At 39.8% G+C, this 23,773-nt stretch overlaps 1 non-coding gene across 1 annotated transcript; it reads right to left on the bottom strand.

Moving 5' to 3' along the window:
* Nucleotides 1–8,680: 8,680 nt before the first annotated feature.
* On the bottom strand, nt 8,681–8,752 carry TRNAA-CGC. The gene has a single exon. It is a non-coding gene; the product is annotated as a tRNA-Ala (tRNA).
* Nucleotides 8,753–23,773: the final 15,021 nt, after the last annotated feature.

The raw sequence follows: 23,773 nt of genomic DNA, 5'->3' as shown, positions 1-23,773 counted from the left end.
ACTGAGCGTGCAGTTCTAGTTCATGCTCATTGTGACCTTTGGGCTTCTGCACATTTTGTCTTGAATGATGTTTTCTTCAGCAGCGTTCTAGTAGTTCCTATATGCTCAGTGAATTCTGTTTCAGGCTCCTGGTTTTCATTATACCTGGGTCAATCCCTGTGTTTCTGTATCCTGCTGTGTTAATTTCTGTAGTATCTATGAAGTCGCGTTCTTTGGGTGGAAGAGTCAGGATGGTTTCCCTGTAAGATGTGCTAGTGGGGTCAGAGTTGGACTTTGCTGCTGTTTGCATAAAAATGGGTTATGTTTCACTTCCTCTTAGTAAATTTGTATGGTTGAAACATAGTTGTTCATCTGAGCTGAATCAAGAGGGTGCTTTGAAGTGTGGTTTTTTTTTTTTTAATGCCAGCAGATATTTGATCAATGAACCAAGAATCAACAGCTAGTGTAGACTTTAAAACTCTTCACTGCCCATGCTCTGCAAATGACTTCTAGATTTGTCTTTGACATCATGTTTTTTGTCCAGTGCTGCCTTAGGACTGCAGTTTTCTGCACAGCAGGAAGTTGGAGAGATTCAGAAAATGTTCTGCTTTACCTATAAAGCCTCAGAAAGCAAAATTTTTAAGGAGTAATCAAAAGTATTATTTTATTACCGGGTTTGGAAGATCTGAGACTTTGTATTAGGCCTTTGGCAGTGCAACCTTTGGCAATATAGTTCCTTACTGTTCCCTCACCCTGCCAGGTGTCTGAGTGCGTGGTGGTGAAAGCAGTTCCAGTTTGTGCCCATTGTCCCTTGTCTTGTCGCTGGGCACCACTGAAAAGAGTTTGGCCTCATCCTCATGACACCTGCCCTTTAGATATTTATCAGCATTGATAAGACAACCCTCTGTCTTCTCCACATTAACCAGACGCAGCTCTCTCAGCCTTTCCTCATAAGAGAGGTGCTGCATTCCCCTGGTTATCTTCATATTGAAGATGATTTACTGAGCTGCTGTTTTATGCTGAATTGCCTACTCCTGGGTGGTAAAATTTTATTTGGAACTGAAGCAGGAAGTGGGTCACCAGGTAGCACCCACCAGACAAGCAACGTGTGTGTCGTGTCGTGTGTGTGTGTGTCCCCCCCATATCCTAAGCTCTCACACAGAAAATAGAAATGACTGTATATTTGAAGATGCTGTATATCTTTTGTGAGGTGAGAAGAATGTGACGTAGTCATACATCATGCTACTGTCGGTGCTGTTAGAACAGATGTTTGATCCCATTTAAAAGTGGCTATTGCATTTTGATCTGTTTTGCATTTTGCCTGTTTAATTTCCAAACCCTACTGCACCTCACTGAGATGCTATACCATCACTGTCAGAGTCACCTTGTGCGCTTCATGTTGGAAGTGATGCCATTTTCTCTTTCATACCTAAATGATGACCTGGAATTTCTGTTACCTGTTGAGAGTCAGAAGGCTGCTAGTACAAATGGCAGCATCTTAGAAAAACCTACCACCATTTCTTATTACTTATCCTGAAGTCATGGGTAGAAGCTTCTGAAGTGCCAAGCTTTAGAAACTGAAAAAAACAGTTTGGTGAGTTGTTACTTGACTGCATTTGCTTAACTGTCGGTTAAGAAACCAAAGCAGCCCAGAAAGGTCTTTGCAAGACGGAACAGTATCCTAAAGAATGCCAGAGTCCAAGTTAAGTGCTTCTGTTTCTGCAGTTGTTCTGTTTCCTGCTTGTGTGAGAAAGATGTAAAGGTGTCGGGAAAGTTATATTTAGATGTTTAATATGGATAACTTTGTCCTCTGTCTTTCACCATAGGTGTATTCTCTCTTTGCCATTTCTGCAACAGCGCAGCGGAGAAGGACATCTGCCTTAAGGTATGTTAGCGCCTTGTGATGCACTACTGCTTTTGGGATGCAAGAGATGACTGTGAGATAGATTATGAAACTCCGCTGCTCAAAGATCCTTGTGCAGGTTCAAAGAGTAGTATAGTCATGGCAACACAGGGTTAATGCGTTCATGTAGCACTGTTGATACAGTTCTGGAACTGGAAGCATAGGGTTAGCTTGGGTATTTTTCTGAATTCTTCTGCACAACACTCAACAAAATGTTGAATGATTTGATATTTTAAAAAACAGCAGCCCTAAGGCTGAAAACCTGTGAATGTTCTCAGTTACTGCACAGTCCTTTTCCTGATTTAATAAAAAAGAAAGGTTTGACTCCAGGAGTGTAGCTGGTAGATTTAATGTGCAGCATCTGGAGGTAGCCAAGGGCCGGTCTGTGTGTGTGATGAAGTTAATTATACAATTGTAATGTGACACAACTGTATGATATTTCTCATATCTGATGGACAAGGGTAGTTCACCTTGTGCTGAAGCCCAATAATATGACAAGTGGAAGTTGTTTGCAGTAGGTACATTCCTCATAAGTAGTATGTGATGCCACAGTGACAGCTGAAAGTTTGTTCTAGCAGGTAGCTAGAAATTCATACTTTTCTGAGACAAGTGACAAGATGTGCATTGTAACAGCAAACTTCTAATAAGATGGAAACTGAGGATAATTCATTGTGGTGCTGCAGAAAATGCTGCGGCTGCTGAACAACTTATAAACTTTATTATTATTAAATTATGGTAGCTCTTTGGCTGCAGTGTTGCCCAAAAAATGACTCATTCAATGTTCGAGTGTTAGGGAGTCATTACATGTTGTATGTCTCAGTGGAGATAGTTTTAATCGAGCATTTGCATGACATGATTTATTTCAAATGTTCTCTGTCATGCATGGGAGAGTAATTTCTTTTAGCAGCAGGAAAATGCACTGGGCCTGTGGTATACTTTGATACATAATTTTCCATTTTCTTTCGTGCTGATGGTGTTTAAAGGCTTTGGATTGCTCACAGCGGTTGATGGTCCTGCTCGGGGAGGTAGAACAGCATTCTTGTCACAGACTTGGTTGGATTTCTTCAGTGCACCCTACTGATTTGGGTAAGTATTTGAATAAATAGATAGATATGGGCAATGCAGACTCGTACAAACTCGTAATTGTCTGCACTATGTGAGGCCACGTAAACAACGGCGTCTTGGTACCCTCTTGTCAGTCATTTTAGCGCGTGGGAATGAAGATAGAACTGCAGCACAAAGCAGCCCGCCTTTGGCCAGCGGGGAAAAGGTGCATTTGCAGAGAGAAAAAAAAAAATGCATCAGAGAGGGGGGATGACTCAATGGAAATTAAAATAATCTGTCAATCAAAATGAGTGCCATAAAGGGGGGCAATCTAATAATGTAGATCTCTTGTGCAGTCTTTGTGCTTCTTTGGTATGCGACTGTGTAGCATATCTTCCTCAATGTCCTTTGCAGTCTTTTCCCTACCTGACAAAAACTAGAGAGGGGAAGAGGAACTGCCTTCTTATTTTAGACTAATACTATCCCATTTCCACTTTTATGAAGGCTTTATTTGTGTAAGTAGCTTTGTCTAGTGATGTTTACCTCTAGGAGAACAGTGGATGTGCTGTTAGATCACACACTGAATACAGGTAATCTCTCATTTTGTCCCTTGCCTGTGATCCATCTCTGTTCTGGCACATGTGGGAGGAAAGAGTCCCTCTTCGAGAGGAATGATGAAACCAGACATGACTGGAAATTATTTTATACAAGCTTATCTGAAGTAAACACCTAAGAATGTATCAATGCACTGTGGAAAGCAACCGGTTCAAGGCTTTGGTAACTGCAGGGGTGATGTTTGAATACTCTACCATGGCCAGGCTCTGTTGCAGGCTGACTCTTCCTGTGTTACTGTGCTTCTGATGGTGACGCCTTTAAGATGTTTTGTTCACCTCACATAAAACACTCAGTTATCATAAATTTTTCAAATGGGTGGCTGTGTAAAGGGTGGTTGGTGGTAGTGGTTGTCACTTTGCTAAATTTACCATTTTCTGGAATATCAAGACAGAAGTTTATATTAGAGTTTCATTTAACACTTTTCAACCCTGTCTTTTTGTTTTTGCAAGGTGCTTTACAATAAATTGACCAAAATAATTGCTCCCTCATTCATCCAAAAAAAAAAAAAAGCCATTGTCAAGCAGATAATTTTTGATGTTTTGAAAATCTGTAGCATATAGAGCCATAAAATGTAGGTGGCCAGAACAGAAAAATAGTTTGATATAAGTAGATGTACATAATTAAGGTTTTCAGATAGTTCAGCTGTTAAAAACTTCCCCAGTAACATAGATTTATTGGAAGGAGTCTGACTTGGAGGGGGAAAAACATTAAAGTATGACATCATCTATGACATCTAGAACAATGTGCATGACATCAACACAACTAGTCTTTTCTTACTGCTTGTATTTTTTACCTTCTAGTTGCATCTAGAAACATCGTCAATGTTTCAGTTCAGTTAAAATAAGTATTTCAGCAGTGGCAGGGAGTGAAGTCTTTATACTGAGAGATATTCTCTTAATGATGAACGCTTTGTGGTGTTAGAAGCTAACTAGAGGAGTGGTACCTGACAGAGGCGGGTGGCAGTTGTATTCTGTTTGTCATCCTCACCTAGGAGAAAGGCTGAACTTGTGGAAATGCACACTGATAACAGTTGTGTGTTTCAGACCAGGGTTGTGTGGGTTTTTGGGTTTTTTTTTGTGTGTGTGTGAAGCCTTTTGGAATGCAAATAAGTTAAAAGTTAACTACAGTGATTAAAGATTGTTGTGCAAATCCTCTTCCTCTTTATGGCAATTACTCCCCTTTTAAGAATGACTTCCATTACTTTCACCTCAGCATGAATACTTTAGCTGAGGGATGCTTTATACTAAATTTTCCACAACGCTTATGTTGTTGACATCTGAATATTCTCAAAATAAATCACAATCTGTCATTTTGATGCCAGATTGATGGCTTCTGACTTTCTCATGTAGGAGGATTGATTATGACACTACAAAGTAGCTTATTGTGCAAAACTGCATAATAAGGTATAAATCTGTGTATTATTTATTATTTCCATCTTGAGGCCCATTATTTTATTAACTCTCTGACCTTTTCTGTCAGATATTATTGTTTCAGCAGAATCTTCCTACAGAATTAGAAGTTTGTTGTCAATATTGAAATGTGTCCCCACATTATCTTATTATATGCAAATGGAGTTTCCTTCAGTAATTTTAGTAGGGAACAACAGGGTGTTTTGGCAGTTCTTTCAATTTATTATAATATTACCCTGCTCATTTATAGCACCAAGACCTACAGAAGCTTTGGTGTTTAACAAGTCTGCTTGAAGTTACCTCTTTAACAAGGCAAACAAATCTTTATAGGTTAGGACTCAAATTCTTCTAGTGCAGAGCAGAATTTTTAGTCTCAAAAACTGCAGTTCTAATTCTAGAAGTTATGATTTCTGAGCAGGTTCATTATTTATGCAACATGACTTTTCCCATCAATAATTCTTAGATTAGGGTAATTAACGGAATAGAATAATTTGCATGTAAAGGATGTAAGGTGGCACTGATATATCATTACTTAGGGCAATGTAGATTATGCATATGAAGAATGCAAAAAAGTTTTATGTCTCAGTGCATCAGGATAATGAAGTACAAAGGTACTGATGTTACGTGTACTAAATTACCCTTCAGATTTAAATTACGTTATGATCTGCACCGTTCATAGAGTGAGCGCTTCAAACAGCTTCTTGTCTCTGTTGTGTTCTTCACAGTCACTTCTGGAAGTATTTCATGGCTTTTAGTTGGACTTAAAGTTTGCTGGAGTCCCAGTCTGTGAAAAATTACAACGTGGGTTTATTATGAACCTGTGGAATGAAGAAGAATGCTGTGATGATCCTTGTGTTGTGCTGCTTGTCTCCCTCCTTGATTTACCTCTCCTTCTTCAGCCTCCCGTACATTTCTCTCCTGTTTCCCACAGTCTCACATCTCTCAGATATAACAGCTTGTCCTTTCTTTCTTGGTTGCTTTCTTGAATGCAAATAGAAATTTTCTTCAGGACTATTGCAATTTTGGTTGAGAAATGTGAGCACTAAAGTTAAGCTTTATTGTATATTTGTTCCTTTTGGTTTGAGGACAAGTTTTTTGTCCCTTTTTTGGGGATTTTCCCATCCCTCTTTCCTGGTTTCCTTCTCTATTGCCATTCCAGGACTGAAAGGATCTCTCTGTCCCATCAGTTCATCATGTTTTTTTCTAGTGTTAGGCCTATTTTTCACAGCCACTTTTTTCACTGAACATTTGGAGTCAATTCTTTCCTCATCTGTGTCCTCCTTCCAGTATCATCTCTTCCTCCAATTTTGTCATGCTCTTTCGTATTCAGAATTCAAATGTTTATAAATAATTGGACAAAATTTGCCAAAACAGAAACATATCCCAGTTATGTATGGTTGTCCTGAGCTCTTTTTGGGTTAAGAAATCATGTATTTTTGACTGCAAATTTTCAGGTTTCAAAATAACTTGTAGCAAGAAGCTCCACAGCGGAAACACACAACATGCTTTTGACATCCGTAGCATGTTACGTGGTATGTCCTGTATTTGTTTTTGCACTTGCCATCTGCTAGTTTCATTTAATGCCCGCAAAGGCAGTTTGACAAGGATTGAGAGTTTGAGGACTATACACTACAATTATTACCTCTCGTGTGTCGTTTACTTTGTTGGGTAGCAAAGGGATGGGTGATACGCTGCAAAGGAAGCAAGGGACTTAGTGCTTTGTATTCCCCTGTAAGAGAAGAAAACTTCCCATTCTCATGAACAAATAAAATATCCCCTTTAAAAGGTCTGATAAATTCACAGTATTGCCTCAGAGTATCACTGAAGTGACACAAAAATACCTCCTGAAATTTCAGGTAAACTCTTTAGGTATAAACCCGCTTCTGGTAATTCTCAGCTACAGACTCAGTTAAGACGTTGAATGTTAAAACCATTCCTCTTTCCGAATATCCCCTCCTTCTCTCCCCTGCTTCCCTAATTAAAACAGTGGAATGGAAAAGAAGGTTTCTGCCCTTCCTAATTGGGTGTTCATTACTTCTTCTAATCTGTAGGGGTGTTCATTAGTTCTTCTAATCTGCAGTTTTAGCACATTTCAAAGTGTCTCCTGTGTGGAGAGCTGCTTGTTTATGTGCTTGCTGTTATTCTGGGTTGCTAATACAGTGCATTTGATCTTGTGTGAAGGATGCTTTGTATTTTATAGAAGAGATGGTGTGAAATCTCACAGAAAATGTTTATGTGGGATTTAAAAATAACTGTACTGAAATCAGGCTTTGCAATGCCATGGCACTAGCAACTTTCTTACTGATTTAGGTTCTGTAAAAACATGGTCCAGTCACAGCTGATACTGTAGAAGCTACAGCTGCTTCCTTTGGCCTTACTAGGTAAGGTTAGTTAACAGAGTGGGGCTGGCAGACAAACCACCATGCTCCTTTAAGAAAATACTAAGCTTTACTCATGGAAAAATGGCAAGAACTTTGATTTTTAAATGGGAAAAATATCAGATCTAGGTTTTCTTACAGACTTTCTGTTTATATATTTTGTTAAAAAAATATACTGCAGTTTCCATTTAAATATTAATTACTTTGCTTGTATCTCTCATACTTTTTAATGGGAGCACAGCAAACTTTGATTATTTTTTTCCCTGGTGATTGGGAAGATCCACATTTTTAAGCATTAGGAAATGGCAAAACTTTCCAGATCTGTTTGAAAAAACTTTATTGATACAATAATTCTGCAAAATGTCTGTATTCTGTTATTTTCTGTATCAGGTGAAGGCCTGTGTAACAAGAGTTTGTTTGAAACTTCCAAAACTTAGAAATACTCTACATGCCCAGCAATATGCTGGCTGCTCAGACATGCATATGTTTTTCTTCTCTGAGTGCAACTAGTTGAGTTTCTGTTGCCTTGGCTTGCTTTTTTCAGGGTAAAATGAAATAAATGAAGGGCATTCTGAGTGACAGTTAACTTGGGCTTTTCAGGATGCTGGAGATACAGAGGTGATGGAAATGTACTGTTCATATCCTTCGTGGATTTCAGAGTCTCAGAATGCAAATTTGTCACAGGCTTTCGTGAGAGGTCAGTCATGGAATTTCTTGGGTAGGTATTTTCAAAATTGTCAAAGCTGGATTTAAAAAATGAAAGCCAAAATAATAGAATCATAGAATCGTTTAAATTGGAAAAGACCTTTAAGGTCAAGTCCAACCGTTAAGCCAGCTCTGCCAAACCCACCACTAAACCATGTCCCTAAGCACCTCATCTACATGTCCTTTAAATACCTCCAGGGATGGTGACCCAACCACTTCCCTGGGCAGCCTGTTCCGGTGCCTGACCACCCTGTCAGTGAAGAAATTTTTGCTAATATCCCCTGGCACAACCTGAGGCCATTTCCTCCTGTCCCATCGCTTGTCACTTGGGAGAAGAGACCGATTCCCTCAGCTGCTCCTCACAGGACTTGTGCTCCAAACCCTTCCCCAGCTCCATTGCCCTTCTTGGACACACTCCAGCACGTCAATGTCCTTCTTGTAGTGCGGGGCCCAAAACTGAACACAGGATTTGAGGTGCAGCCCCACCAGTGCCAAGTACAGGGGGATAATCCCTGCCCTGGTACTGTCTGACCACATATACAAGCCAGGATGCTACTGGCCTTCTTGGCCTCCAGAGCACACTGCTTGCTCTTATTCATCTCGTTTTCCACTGGGCAGCTTTGGCCTTGTTAAACTAAAGCAGCCACTGGAGATGCCGGGGATTGAACCCGGGACCTCACGCATGCGAAGCGCGCGCTCTACCATTGAGCTACATCCCCATGTACTAAACTTACAAAATGTGAGTTTTTCTGATGAAACTTTTGTCTATATTTATCTAACAAGATTTTTCTTGTAGGAATGTAGTATTACACTTTTTTTAATTTAAAAGAACTTAGAAAAATCCTGGCCTGCTGCAATGTGCCCTTACACAGTTGCGAAGAGAAGGCTGGACTTAGACTTACAAGCAAGATGAAGTTTTTTTCATGTCACAAAATATTTATTTTCTGAATCTGTTGTAGTATTAGAAAACAGGAGAGTGGGCAGTAAGTTGGAAGGTACGTACAGAGAAACTGGTAATAGAGATTTTAAAACATGAATGCAAAGAATGTATATGGGTTGGTTTTCGTGCTGTAGCTGTGCTAGTGAAATTACAATTCCTGTCAAATCCTCACAGTTGGAAGTAGTCTTTGAAAGAAGAAACAATTTCCTGCAGGATATGTTTTTGTTTTTCAGAAGATTATTAAAAAGAAAAAGGCAAGGCTGATTTGAACATACAGGAGCATTCACTTGAGAAAGCGTTTGCTTAGACAGCAAGTGCCATGGCTCAGCATGTAGCTATGACTGCCTACTGGAGCTAAATGTAAAATAATCAATTAATGGACTTGTGTGTCCTGAATTGTCACCTCCTGCAGCCCTTGTAAAGTACTCGCTGTGATGGCAGTATTTCTGCTGGGTGTGGAGTCCTCGGGCACTGCTCAGATGCAGGAGAACCGTGCGAGTGAAGGGCATATGGAAGCAAACGGACAGGTAGCTCTGATGTTTGTTTGACAGTATGGTAGGACTTCTGTCAGAGGTGGGATTGGGGAAATGCTGTTTCTAAAGGTGTGAGTGAGGGTCTGTCAGCTGCTCTCACCAATACCACCTGGCTTTGGAAGTGCAGAACTTGGTGCAAAACCCTGTTTGGGCTGAATTTCAGCCTGAGTCTGGCCTGATGGTAAATGCTGTAAATGCTTATTGTAGAGCCTATAAATACCTACTTTAGAGCCTGTAATCCTTAGAACCCATAAATACTTATTTTCTGCTGGTTTCTGTCAGACCTGCATAAATGCATTGCTGCTTCTTGATTTTATTCCTTTTTTGATCAGTCTGGGTTTTTTCCATGTTTGCGTAAACTTGAACTAAAGATTCTAGTGTGTGTTGTATTTTTTAAATAGTTTAAGGCAAAAATCCTTTATCCAGTGTATAGAATTTTATCTTATGATCAATGTTGTTCACGCATCACAATATTGTATGTACCCTGTGCTAATGTAACTTGTTTATTCAGATTTTACTATAATGCCTGTTAAATTGTAGTGGCAAACTCTTTGGGATAGCTTACCTCTCTCTCTTAATAAATTTGTGCCACAATATTAAAGGCATAAGTTGCTGACAAGGATTAAACCACAACGCTAATGTCTTAAAAGGTGGCAGCATAAGGCAGAATTTGTATTCCTGCACAGCCTTTATTCCAGAAAAAAAATAATAATTTCTGGTAATAAGAAAATGAAAATAATTAGGTATGCATTTGAAGACATTAAGTTGGTGGTCCTGGGGGAAATTTACTGCAGTCCAAATCTTTTTCAGCAGACTGTCTTTGAGAAACCTTTTTTTCTTGTTTTTCTTCCTCAGCAGTGGCTCAAGGAAAGCTCTGGGGAGACTAATGATCGTTTGACAGAATATTGTCCCACCTGCTAACCATTTTCACTGTAGGACTTCTAAAGCTGGATTGGGTCTCTGTTAATTTAGTAGAGCGTCTTGTTGTCAGAGAAGTGTCTGTGGAGGATCTTCTGTTGCTGTGCCTTCTGCTGGAGATTGCTCTGAGTCCCTTGCTGCAGTGCAGCCTTGGAGTAGTCAATCAAGCAGCACTTTCCACCACCTCTGCTTTCAGGGCTTCTCTGAGGAAAAAGACTCTGAGCCGATTTCCTGATATTTAAAGCCTCTCTTTGAAGTCCTCTGATACCAGTGTGTGCACGAATGGTTGAAAAGAAAGAGATAACAATAAACATGCTCAAAAGCATCTTTCCAGTGAATGAACAGTGAAACAACAAATTATGCTGTGTGTGCAGCGCAGCAGAGTATCCTGCTCATGTTCTGTCATTCTTTATTGTTCTAGATAATTGTGTGCATGTGCACGTAGAGTAAGGTTGAAATACTAGGTGTACCTTACGTGGGCATTTTCAGGGAGAAAGAACCCTGTGTTGAGTTACTGAACTCAATTCTGTTTCTGGAGGAAAAAGAATTACAAGAAACCTTGACTTTAGGAAGGTGAACAAGTACATGAATTTCTTTGATACTGAAGTCTACCATTTTTCCTAATTAATAAGTGCCATTAATATGTCCACTATTGCAGTGGGTTGGTGTTTGTTGTCTCCCCCTTTGCCCTGTGAGGATGCTTATAAACTTGTAAATGATAGTAGTACATTAGTGATCTGGTTTTACATCATACGCATGTGCATGTCTAAGCACACCGGCTGTCTCTTAATGGTGCTACTCGTTTTCTGAAGTTACATCTGTGCTCTAGGCTGGATGGTTGGACGGTAGCCTTAATCTTTCTACTTGGTGTAACCAGGGAGGTGTTGTCAGGTAAGAGGGACAGCAGCAATTTGGCATCTGTGCAGCGCCAGATGTGACCTCTGTGTATCTTTAAGGCTAAACAACAGAATGGAAATATTCCTTGCAAAAAGCTTAAAGTAGAAAGAGCTTTAAAATGTACTTAGCATCTTTTGAAAGCAGTTGTAGACATCCTCACTTGGAGGTTAGCAATAATTTGCAAGTGTCCTGTCTTCTCAGAGCATAGGATTTTCTGAGCCTTAAAAAACAAGCTGAGAGAGGTGGAAGAAGGAAGCATGAGAAATATAGGTACATGGTTTTAAAGGCAGCGTGGTAATTTTAAGCTTAATTAAACTCAGAATTTCATGTTGCTGTTCTGCTAGAAACAATATAAGAACAACTAACGTATGTTCCAATTTAATGGGGTTTCTTTTGAAAAAGAGCTCAAGACAAGCATGCATTTGCTAGTCAAGAAATAAATGAACCCTCTTTCACTTGCATTATCCTGCAGATCACTGCCGATTGGCAGGGAAGATAAAAGGCACCAATGCACTTTCTAACTGACAAAAAGCACCTCTGCATCAATTTATTTTTTAGACTAGGTTTTGTTGTTTTTTCTCATTACCAGTGGCATGCTAGGGTGCTGTGTTTATTTGTTTAAATTAACATGCAAGATTTACTTCAAGTAGTTCAAAGAACAACATTCATCATGGAGAATTCAGGCCAGTCTTCGTTCAGGCCCATCGATAAAGAAAACAGCACGCACCCTTGAGTCCTGAAACCTCAAATTGGAGAGGAATTAGTGGTTGCTAGATATTTTTTGTTTAAAATAAATAAAAACCCTACCCCAAAGGCTACACAGCTGCCTTCTTGCTTACTGATTTGTGGGAAGATATGGCAATGGAAGGGGTATTAAAATATTTCTTGAAACTTTTGCCGCTGTTTACAGTAATATTTTTTGGAACTTTGTTTTTCTCATTAGGACACAGTTGGTTTACATGTTTCAAACAAGTGTGTTAGTTCAGACAGATCTGATATTTACCTTAATTGTTTCTTTATCGGATCACCACTAAAAAGATCACACAGCCCTGCTTTTTCTTTGCAAAATCATTGTGATAAAATAGGAATTGAATGGACTTCTGGGTGGGGTTGGTTTTTTTTTTTTTTTGATACCTGGATGTGCTTTTCATCAGAACTTGAATTGCTAGCTGGAATCTACTATTTTTCTTGCCTTCTAAAGAAAAATTATTTGGCAGTTCAACAAACTGAATTAACTAATTAGTACTAGAAACTAACTAACAAAACAGACATGGGTGGTGGTGGCAGGTGTATGTTTCTGCACAACAACCCAACTCCGTCTTTGGCCTTGCCACTGTTTGGAGAAGGTAGTTGTCTCTTAGGCCTTCCTGTTCATGGCTTCTTTAGTGAGTTTGCCAGCTGATTTACCAATTATTTCAAAGTTTGAAGTTTGTTGTGATGTTAGCACTTGTACACAGGGGTTTAATTGTAGTGAGTTCAGCAATCTTGTTTCAAATAGGTTTTTGAGCTCTCCAGATACCTCATACAGATGTTTGGGAACCTATGACATGGGTTCAATTTAAACTCTCAATTTATATATCCCCCAAGGGATGAAAGAAAACAACAAGGATACCTCTCAGAGGAATCAAGCACAGAATCAGCATACCATGTGTGATTGCATTACTGTTCCTGGAATAGCCAGACACTGCAAACAGCCTTTTCCACTGAGCACAATGTTGGCTGAAACACAGGTTAGGGAACTGAATAGACAGTTTGCAATCAGTGGAAAAAAGTAGGATACTAAGCTTCAGTGAGCACTCGGATGATTGTGGATCAATTGTGCAGAGAATTTGAGGAAACTTAAAACAGCTTTTAGTACACTGACTGTTTACAGTGGCTTTAATGCAGTGGCTAAGCTGTTGACAAGTTCTGCAGATTGCTTTAGGCCTTGTATCCATCCAAGTCGTCTTTGCCTTACTGTAGGGATCAACACAAAGGTGTTCGTGTCTTCTATAGCACTCACCTTAAAGCTGATGGAGTGTGTTTGTAATGGAGGGAGCGGGTCTGCCACTGCCTTTGTACAGGATGGGACAAGCCTTAACTGGTAACCCAAGGCTGTTGCAACTGGTTGTAGCTAGCGCAGAACTAAGAATACTTATCCTTTGAACTACACGGTAGACTCTGGTTCTCTGAGAGGTGGGGAGGTAACTGCTACTACTGTTGTAATTGGTTTTGGTTTTTTTCATCAGCCTTGGATTTAAGACAGCAGTCACCTCAGCTTTGCATTGGAAATCTCTGATCTACTGCAGTAAGGCTTAATTTACAACTCAAATTTTAAGTAGTATACTATTATAAACTCACTTAAATCAGGAGTTTATCTCTTCACAAAATGTTTGAGAAACCACAACCTCTTCCTGGAACCTTATGGAGGATTAATTTCCTAAGTTACATAATCTTACTGATCCTTTTCATGCAGATCATTTACTACCCATAGCAATATCAGGTTTACTGTGAGAATATGCATCGTGTTACAGACTGGAAGGGTTTTTGGTTGGTTGGTTTTCAAGCAGCTGTTGTGTTATTGTTGGTTGCTTTTCTAAGTAGTCTTGTGCTATGACAGCTTCATTTGTAGATGTAATACTTAGCTTTTTTTTTTTTTTTTTTTTTTGCGTCGAGTAGCCAGACATTTTTGGTCAACATGCCAGAATACACCCATACTTCTGTTTGCGTGTCTTATGGCCTATCATGAACTCACAACTCCGTGCTATTGGGAATGATTGTGCACATAATCGGTAATTAAAACCTTCTGACAAAGGAGAGACAAAACTTCCCCCAAATACTCTTTGTATTAAAAGCCTCTCTCATAGGAAACAACCAAGCATTTTTCATTGCCTTATTAATATGCACAGACGTAGACTAGAATTTTGGACTTTTCCTGCTTGACCAGACTATAAAGGTCTACGTTTGTATCGTCAGTAGCCGCATATAGCATTGTCTTGGTAATCGCAGTAACGATAATTGAGGAAGTTTGTTTCTGAATATTAATTTAGTCTTCTGGTAGATATAGCACTTTATGATACACAAATAACCTGCTGTTGTTCCTGGCAGAGTCTCCCTGCAGCCCAGACAGTCTTTCCTTCGATTAATAAGTTCCTGCCTGCATGCCTGACCTTTACCAGCATATTTTAAACCAACATGGGTGAGCGTGGAAAATAGTGAAATATAGTAATTGTGGGAAACCCTTATTTAATACCCCAGGATTTAAACTGATTTCAGGTGTCTTTTTTTTTTTTTCCCTGTCAAATTCTGATTGTCTTCTTATCACTGAAGAGTGCTTGTCACTGTTCATTTGATGCTGTTAGATTTGCAATTTTTTTCAGGCTTGTTTGTGACCTTGTTTGTAACATCTAAGATAGGACATGTGAAGAACCACTTCTCTGCATAGATGACAGTATCTAGTGATTTGGACAAAATACATTTGTGCATACACACACACACGTATCTGTAAGTAGTTGATGCTTTTCAGTGAATATTTAATAATCTTATGTGGCTGGATTATATTGTGAAATTTTTTTAGTTCATGGAAGCTCATGAGTAGGACATTTCTTCAGGCCACCAAATATCCCATTTCACTCTGTACTAAGATACTGTATTTGCTTTTCCACTGCCTTGAACCTTCTGTTGTTTTTTTTTATGGTTGCATAGGATGGGTATCAGATGTTATCGGTGCAAAATTGTATTGGCAATGGCAAGAATGGACAAAAGCAATATTCAACACAAGCATGGCCCTAATTGTTTTTTGCAATAGTATCACACTCATATATAAATGTAATAAATCTATGCCTTCTGCCAAACAAACCAGAGGGATTAATCTGTTTCTTGGGATGTAGACATGATGGATCACCTCTTGACGCTTTTGATTCTGCAACAAGCTAGTGATTTATAGTTTGTCATCTATAATTAAAAGTTCCAAGTAGAGGTGTTTATTACTCTTACGTAGTACCATGGCAGTAAAGCAACACCTGTACATAGTGGTTGTGCAAGTATGTGACCGAGGTTCTCAGTTGGCACAAATGAGATGAAAATCTAGCTCATAATGCTGACATTTTTTATTGCCTTCAGATTGAGTTTGTTTTCTTTGAGTGTAGCATGCCACAATCAAATTAGTGTCATTTTATTGACACAAACCCACATTTTTTCTTTGAGGGGTTTTGTTTGATTTTTTTCCCACATTGAATCTGTTGGAAAAACATTTTTTTTTCTAGTAAATTGGGAATATGCTTTAGGAATTCAAGCTTCTGACAGATCAAGTTTTTCTGACTCTGTTATCTGTAGGTTATACCTTCAGATATGTGTGTGATTTTCTTATTTGTTTTGACTGCCTTTCCACAAGTACCTAGGTCAAATAAGCAAAGTTGATTTGTATTGGTACACTACCTTCTGCAGCTACAGATCCAAACTTGAGTGTATGAACTTGAAAATCAAAGTATTTTATTGGTTTTGTTAAGTACCTTTTTAAAATTACATTAACTCTTGCAATATTTTTCTTTTTTACCAAATATCAGCCTTTTTAATCGTGTGTGACTGCTCATAATAATTTTTAAAAAATTGTTAGCAGCTAGAAAATTATATTCATATCTGATTCTTCAATTAAAAGCTTTCATGTATCTCACTAAACAGTTCGTGGGTTTTCATATTATTCTTGATTTTCTTCACTCGTTCTTGGACTTTTATTCTTTTATTTCTTAAGGTCACACAAAAACAATGACTTAAAATAGGAAAACAGTGCAATCACAAAGGAAAAAAGTACAAGGAAAATCCTATGTAATGGAATTGTTTTAAATAAGTGATGCTTGAGAGTGAAATTTATTTCCAAGTTAGTAGGATAGCATACTATTACTTTGATTAATTAGGTATTCACAGCTTACTATTATTCTTTATTCAGAGTAAATATTTAAAAAGCCACCGTTTCAAAATGTTTACAATTGCCCTTGTATCCAGCTTAAAATTAAATGCTTTTCATGCCTAATAAAATGTATTGGTATTTTCCTTTGATTATATAAGTGTTTGTCAGTGGAAACAGGTGTAAATATGAATTTATGACTGTGGTGGTGCATTTCTTCCCCTCTTAACTCCTGGACAGCTTTATGGCCTTAGAGATTCCCATCAAACCTTGACCATTGTGTAGGGAGTTTGGTGGTTAAATGCTCCTTATCATATCAAAACATTCTTGCACTGCCAAGGTGAGGAATGGCCATACTAGGGGTCAGTTGCCTGGTTATGGTGGGGGATGAGAGTGAAATAATTCATCCCCTGCCAGTCTTGAACATTATCGCAATCTGGGTAGATCAGTACCAGCTGGGAATTGCAATGACCACCTACCCCAATTAAGGCCAAGATGTGAAATTATTTATGCCTAAAGTCAATTATCTCACAACCCTATAAATAGTGGTTCCAAGGATGACCCTTTGAGCTCTCCTGGATCTCGGTGGGCTGCACACAGCATCTCCGTCTGAGTGGGACGCCTCTCAGAGTTCACAAACCCTCAAGTTTGTGAAATCGGAGAACAGTCTACATGGCCTGGGCTGAAAAACCTCCTTGAGGCTCAACTCTTCACCTGTTGAGAGATGCACTGACATCTGAAGTGAATATTTTCACCAAACTCAAGGGGAAATTTGAACAGGTACCTTCATACAAATATATGTATATCTATCTTTATTTCTATGTCTGTCTTAATGAGCGTACACATGCAACTTTATGTCGATAACTTTAAGTCTTTGATTAAGTTACTGTACTGATTTATTGAGAGTTAAGTCCTGCTAGGGTATTATGTAATATAATTGTGTGATGTATCTGAATAGTGTTGTTACTTTGATTTATTGCTGCCCCATATTATTGCTATCCCGAGGTTTCAAACCAAGCACAAAACTCCACACACTCTGATCCTTTCCTTGATTCCTCAGGCAGAAAGCATTGACCAGGTCTGGGACTAGGGGTAGATTCAGCCACACCTAGACTTCTCTTTTGAGGAGTTTGGAAACCAAAGGGGTCCACTCTGAACCTCATGACCAAACGGGAGGAATTCCCTTGCAGCTTTTCCCTAGTCCATATGCCAAAAATCCAATCCTGCCTTGATTTCCCTGACTCTGTAAATAGTTTTTAATTCAGGTACAAACTATTTTAATCTGTTGATCATTTGATGTTGCCTTTGTGCTTTTCCATGTCGACTGAGTAGTAGCGTGGACTTTGCCACTGAGTTCTGTTAAGTCACACTTCACACAAATTCATATTAAAAGTAACAGCTTTTCTCCTAATATTTGTGATGCTGATCTCTTAAGTAGCCTAAACCACTCAGCATAGTCCCCCTTTCATGACAATGACTAGGGAAGGAAAAATCTAATGTGATTTCTGGAAGTACCAAATCTTCACTTTCTAGGAAGAATCAATTATTAGTCTGTCACTTATTGAGTCTTAAATGGATTTATTTGGACTGCATGTGACATTCACCCATGATTATTCAGATTGGTTCCTACTCTTGCAAACTGCTAGCTTGTTTTCTGCTCTTGGAAAGCAGCCAGAACAGAGGATTTAAGAACAGAATTGAATAATACTTTTCATTTATGGGCGACTTCCTAAATTCTGACTGCCTTTTTACACTTTTCAAAACATCATTGTCATAACAAATACCTGAGACTTCACCCTAAGACTTTGTAGAGGTTTTCTCTGCTTGTCAGTAACTAATGTTACTGCACAGCACAGGAGACATCAGTTACGGCATCTTATTGGAGGGGTAAGAGTCAATACTTTTTTCCTCTCTTTAAAGGGAGGAGGTAGGGTAGGAACGTAGCGCTTGTGCAGACTGTGAGATAGAAAAGCTTAGTATTAATCTTGTTGTTTTAAGTAAGACAGTGCTGTAAAAAAAAAAAGACAAAAACGAGCTTACAAACATTGAGCCTGCTCTTCCTCTGTTCTCAGGGCAAAGTGTGTAGTTGTTTGGGGTTTTCTTTTTTTTCCTGTCTTCCCCCTGCACCATGTGCCTGCTGTGTTAGGATTTTAAATGATAACGTCATGTAAGTGCAGCATCACAGGATGGTTGAGATTGGAAGGCACCTCTAGAGGTTGTCTGGTCTGCCTCCTCTGGCTCAAGCAAGGCCACCTACAGCCAGTTGCCCAGGTTCATTTCCAGACAGCTTCTGAATATCTCCAAGGAGGGAGACTCCGCAACCTCTGCACGCATCCTGTGCCAGTGCTTGGTCACCCTCACAACAAAGCAGTGTTGCCTCATCTTCAGATGGAGCCACTTCTGTTTCAGTTTGTGCGCATTGCCTCTTGTCCCATCACTGGGCACCACTGAAAAGAGCCTGGATCCATCTTGTTCGCACCCTCCCTTCAGGCAGTGTGCACACTGGAGAGATCCCCCGGACTGTTCTCTTCTCCAGGCTGAACAGTCCCAGCTCTCTCAGCCTTTCCTCATGGGAGAGGTACTTCTGTTCTTTTATCATCTCTCTGGACCTTTGCTGGACACTCTCCAGTATGTCCATTTCTCTCCTGTTCTGGGCTCCCAGTACTGGACCCAGCACTCCAGATGTGGCCTCACCAGTGCTGAGTAGAGGGGAAGGATCACCTCCTTCAACCTGTTGTAGGAGTCTTTAAAGACCTTTCTAATATTCTGCTCCCGTACTGCAGAAGGATCCCATCTCTCATAGTCTGTCATCCTAAGACACATAAATTCACTGATTCAACAGTAATTTTGATTGAGTTCTGGCTTTGAGAACTTCTGGGTTCTGATTTCATACAAAAGCCATACAAACTCAGTTTTAACTTGGTGTTCTTGAGCAGGAAAACTCAAGGAGAATTTCAAGCACGCAAGTCCCTGTGATCACATTTATTGTCCCCCAGTCTGGCTTTCCAACTTCCCAGGGAACACAGAAGGCACCTCAGAGAGAGCTTCTACTTTGCTTCATGGAGGGACTCTTCAACAAAGTTTATCCACCAAAGGATTTACCTGGAAAATAAACTCCTTTGGAGTAAGGCTGCAGCTTGGTTTTCTTTGTACTGACAACTCCAAAATGGCAATAGTTGTTCTTATGAGTTCTTCCCAACGCTGATACTTTGAATGGTCTTTAGTAGGACTTGTGAAAGGTGCAGGAGTGAGAATAACCAAGATGTCTACAAGTGAGCTGAGCAGTCAGGGAACAGAGAACATCAGGTTTGTTAAGAGAGAAATTGAATTCAGAGTTGCTTATAAATCTCAGTAGAGCACTTTTCTGCAGAGAAGTGCTTATTCAAGTTGAATTTGGAATATTTTGCAGGAAGCTTTTTCCAAAAAACCTTTTGAGACCTAACAGTCATTGTATTAGCATCGATATATAGTAAGAGTTTGTGTCTAAAATATGTATATGAGAGAGTGACTGTTAGAATCAATACGTGGAAAAGGCCTTTCAATAGGATTTGGGACAGAACGAAGTGTCAGCAACTTGCAGTGATTAAAAGTGCACGTATAGGTTTGCCATTTCTTGGGGGCTGTTACAGTTCTCATAACAGCACTGACCATCACCACTGGGAATGAAAACTTTCACTTTATAAGAAGTCTTATCTTTTGCTTGATGTCTGTGAATAATTTTAGGTACTAATTACTCTTAGTGGCTACCATGAGTGCAACTGTTGTATGCCTTTGCCCTGTTTGTGTCTCCCTGCTCATGGTGCTGTTCTGAGCCTCTTGCAAGATGTTTGGGCTTCCCTTTTTACTAGTTACTATTGGACAAAAGCTATGAAGGGTTGGGTAGCTGAAAAGCTAACACAGGCAGGGGCCTGTGTTGTGGCTCAGCGCAGAATACAAACTGGGCAGTGACAGTTTCTTAAAGAGACAACTGTATAAAGGAATGGGACCTTCTTAATTGACTTATTAGCCTTTCTGTAATCAAAATGACACTTGTGGAATGCTATGTTGGATCAGGATGGGCCCCATCCATTCCAGGAGCTGTTTTTATGAGGGAACAGATAGCATTTTTGGAGGAAGAATCTGTGTTAAGGAAATTTGTGTAAATCTTTAGGCAATTGGAGATTGGACAAACTGCTGAAGATAGTGCAGGTCTGTTCAGAGGCTTCCGTTAAGTAGCGCTGCTCTGCAGGGCAGGTTCTCTGCTCCAGCTCCCCGGACACAGCATAGGCCTTCAGCAGAGCCCTGGAAGTTGAGCTGGGGTTGGGGAGGGGGATGCAGTGGCCTGCCTTGCAGTAGGAGGGAAGCAATCGGTGTAGCACCAGGAAAGATGGAAAATAGATTGATATGTCTGTGTAGAGATCCTTCTATAGCTGGTGCTGCAGACAGATGGCTTTTACACGTACAGGACTGTCTTAGAAGATCAAGGACTGCTGGGGAAAAGGAGAATCTACCTTACCAAATGGGGCAAAAGCATCTTTGCTGACTGGCTGGTCAACCTGCCGAGGAGAGCTTAAGCGGGGAACAACATGGGAAGTAAGGATACTGTAGGTGAGGATGCAGAGTGGCAAGTACAAGAGAAAGCTCAGAGGTGACAAAACAGGGTAAAAGACACCTGTGTGAAACACATGTAACAGAGGCCCCAGGATGGTCATGGTGGGAACCCTTGCCCTGCGAGGAGAGGCTGAGGGACCAGGGTTGGTTCAGCCTGGGGCAGGGACAGTCTTGGGGGCACCTAATAGCAGCCCTGCGTGCTTGTGGGGAGGTTATCCTGGGGAACGACAAGCCATGCATGGGCAAGAGGCGAAAGGCAAAGTGCAAATGCTGAAAGAATTAACTTTTCCCCTTGATGACAGCCCAGCAGCAGGGCAGGCTGCCCTCACTGTGGTGCATTCTACTCAGCAAAAATTAGGATAGTAGCAATTTAAGCCATTTCTACCATGGCAGTCTAAGGAGAGGCAGGAATGAGTGAAATGTACTTAGCTGATCCTATCTTCATGTGTGTATCAAACGTGCAGTGTCATCTCATGGGCTTTGAGGGATAATGGTCGCAGATGCTTTATGTTTGCTTATTCATACACGGAATTGCCAGGGAACATAATGCTGGTTTTTCTAAGGCCACGTCGTTTCCATTCACAAATCCAGTGAATGTACTGGCCTCTCTTAATACCTTAGAAGTATTCCAGTTTTCTGGTTTAGAAGGAGGACTCTAGGTGTACTGATGCTAGTAGAAGTCCATGGAAGCTGGTTCAGCGTAAGGCTCCCTGCAATTATAGTTTTACTAAAGCTGGTCTTTCTTGTTTGTTAACCATAACTGTGGAATACAGGAATTAATTTGAGTCAAATAATAGCTAAATTTTTCATATGCAGAGGTTTTGCTCTTTCAAAAGAAAATATTCTGATTTTTCAGTAAATGATACTTACATTCCTGTTCTGGAAACAGTGCCTTCATCCCACACTTCACACACTTAGCATGTTGTAAATTATTTAAATAAATTCATTTTAACATTAGAGACCTGACAGTTCTAACTAAAACAAAGTTTCCATACAGACAGACCCAGTCTGGCTGGCTCTAGGCCTCTGCCTAAAGCTCTAATTTAAGAGCTTGTGATGTTTCAGCTCCATTTGTAGAAGCTCCATAAGGCATTCAAAGTAAGAGACTATAGGCACTGCTCCAACCACATCCAGTCATCCCACGGTTCTTTGTGCTTTTCTCAAGTACAAGTTCAATTTTGTTTCTTCCTTTCAGAGGAACAGAGACTTCAGAAACAGCTTCTACCTAGCTTAAAGAAAGCAAATAATATTTGCTGCTGGTCTGCACATACTGAAGTATCCACTGATGGGATGCCATCAAGGTTTATCTGTTTCCTTGTAGTGTAACAGAATGTTGATTCAATTAATCTTCAAAAGATGGTACATCGTTTCGCTGGTGAATAATTTTCTCTATATCCTAATGTATTTCTCTACGGAACAACATCAGTTGTTGCAGACCTATGCCTTGAAGTCCAGCCTAATTAGAATCAGCCTTGGGATGTTCTCTTGGGCTGTATTACTTTTTCCTTGATCGCTTCTTGCAGAGATTTAGTTGCTAATTACCTGCTTGACAATAGAGTTAAGTATGTGATACTGTGGAAAAATCTGAAACAGTCTTATGGAATATTTCAGCCCTCTTCTCAGATAGCTTGTACTTGATGGCGTGTTTTTCCTGATTGGTTGGAAAAAGTCATTCTGTAACTTTCCACTCTTTGTGACTGTTTTTAAGTCATGTCTTGCATGTAGTAACATGCTATATTCTGTCTAGAGTTGCATGTAGGTATTTTTTTTCCAAGGGATTCACACAGTGGTTCACACATCATTTCAAAAGGACAAAAGACAAAACGAGCTGATCGTGTGATGACAATGTCAGAAGACTCAGTGAAAAGTAAATACAACATTTGTGTAATCAAAGTGCTTAAAAAACCTTGCTCCCAAAAAGAATTTGAAAATCTGTGGGCGTATTTTGGCTTAAATTGTTTAAACGTGTATAGTGTCCTTATCCAAATGTGCAGCCACTGAAGAGAGTTATACATAATAGATTTTTTTTTGCTAGCTAAAGCTTGTTGAAAATGTAATTTAAACGTTTGAATCAGTATCTAAAGTCAGTATTTTGCAGGAGTTTGCCATGTCATTTTGTTTTTTCAGCTGTCTTGATGTTTTAATTAGTGGGCTGAAGATATTTTCAGTCTGAACATAAACATGGATATGTACCTTGCTGAATTGGGTGGGCATGAGTGTCTTCACTTTGTTAGGACTGCTGACAGGTTAAGCATTTTCCTGAATAACTTCTACAATTGTGGCAAAGTTGGACAGGGCAAAGATGGTCTTCAGTTTTTAAGATGATAGCAGTTTGCCTGATAAAGTGAGGAAAATTAATCTGTCATACTTGGGCATGTGGAGACCTCTAGATAACCAGCTGTGAATGGGAAAATGCTATATTTCTGTGTGGGAATAGCCTGATGGCTTCAGTGTAGGTCACCTAACACTTGGTTTTCCAGATTTGCAGGTGGAGCTCTGAAAGCACGAGTGCTGCGCAGACCTTGTCTGCTCCCAAACTCTACCCTGACAAGATAAATCTAGTGCTGTATTTTAAATCATCTAGAATGTTTATGTATGAGTAAGAACAACTGAGTGAGTTGTATTGATTTGTGATGGAGTCATTTAGCTAATGATTTAATATGTTATTGGCAAGTAATATACCTTGAGTTGCAGAATTATGTGCCTGTTATTCAGCGCTGTTTGTCACTACTGACTAATTCAGTTTTTCCTTTGTAATGGAAACTAAATCTCTACCTGGCAAAGGCTGAAAAATTATTGCTGCTGCTGCTGCTGCTAAGTTTCAGTAAAGTCTGATGTGACACTTGCTGTTGGCCTGGTTCTTTCCACGCAGCCGCGTGCCATACAGCTGGTGTCACATGTTTCACTTGGCTGGCGAAATTCAGAGATTTAGAATTTAGAAACTTCAGAATTTCCTTATGAATGAAAGGCCGGGCTTCTG

The sequence above is a fragment of the Eurypyga helias genome, unplaced genomic scaffold (assembly GCF_000690775.1).
Source record: "Eurypyga helias isolate BGI_N326 unplaced genomic scaffold, ASM69077v1 scaffold1213, whole genome shotgun sequence".
NCBI classification, from domain to species: domain Eukaryota; kingdom Metazoa; phylum Chordata; class Aves; order Eurypygiformes; family Eurypygidae; genus Eurypyga; species Eurypyga helias.
Note: the sequence above shows the minus strand (reverse complement) of the source record. Positions and strands in the feature narration are given on the sequence as shown.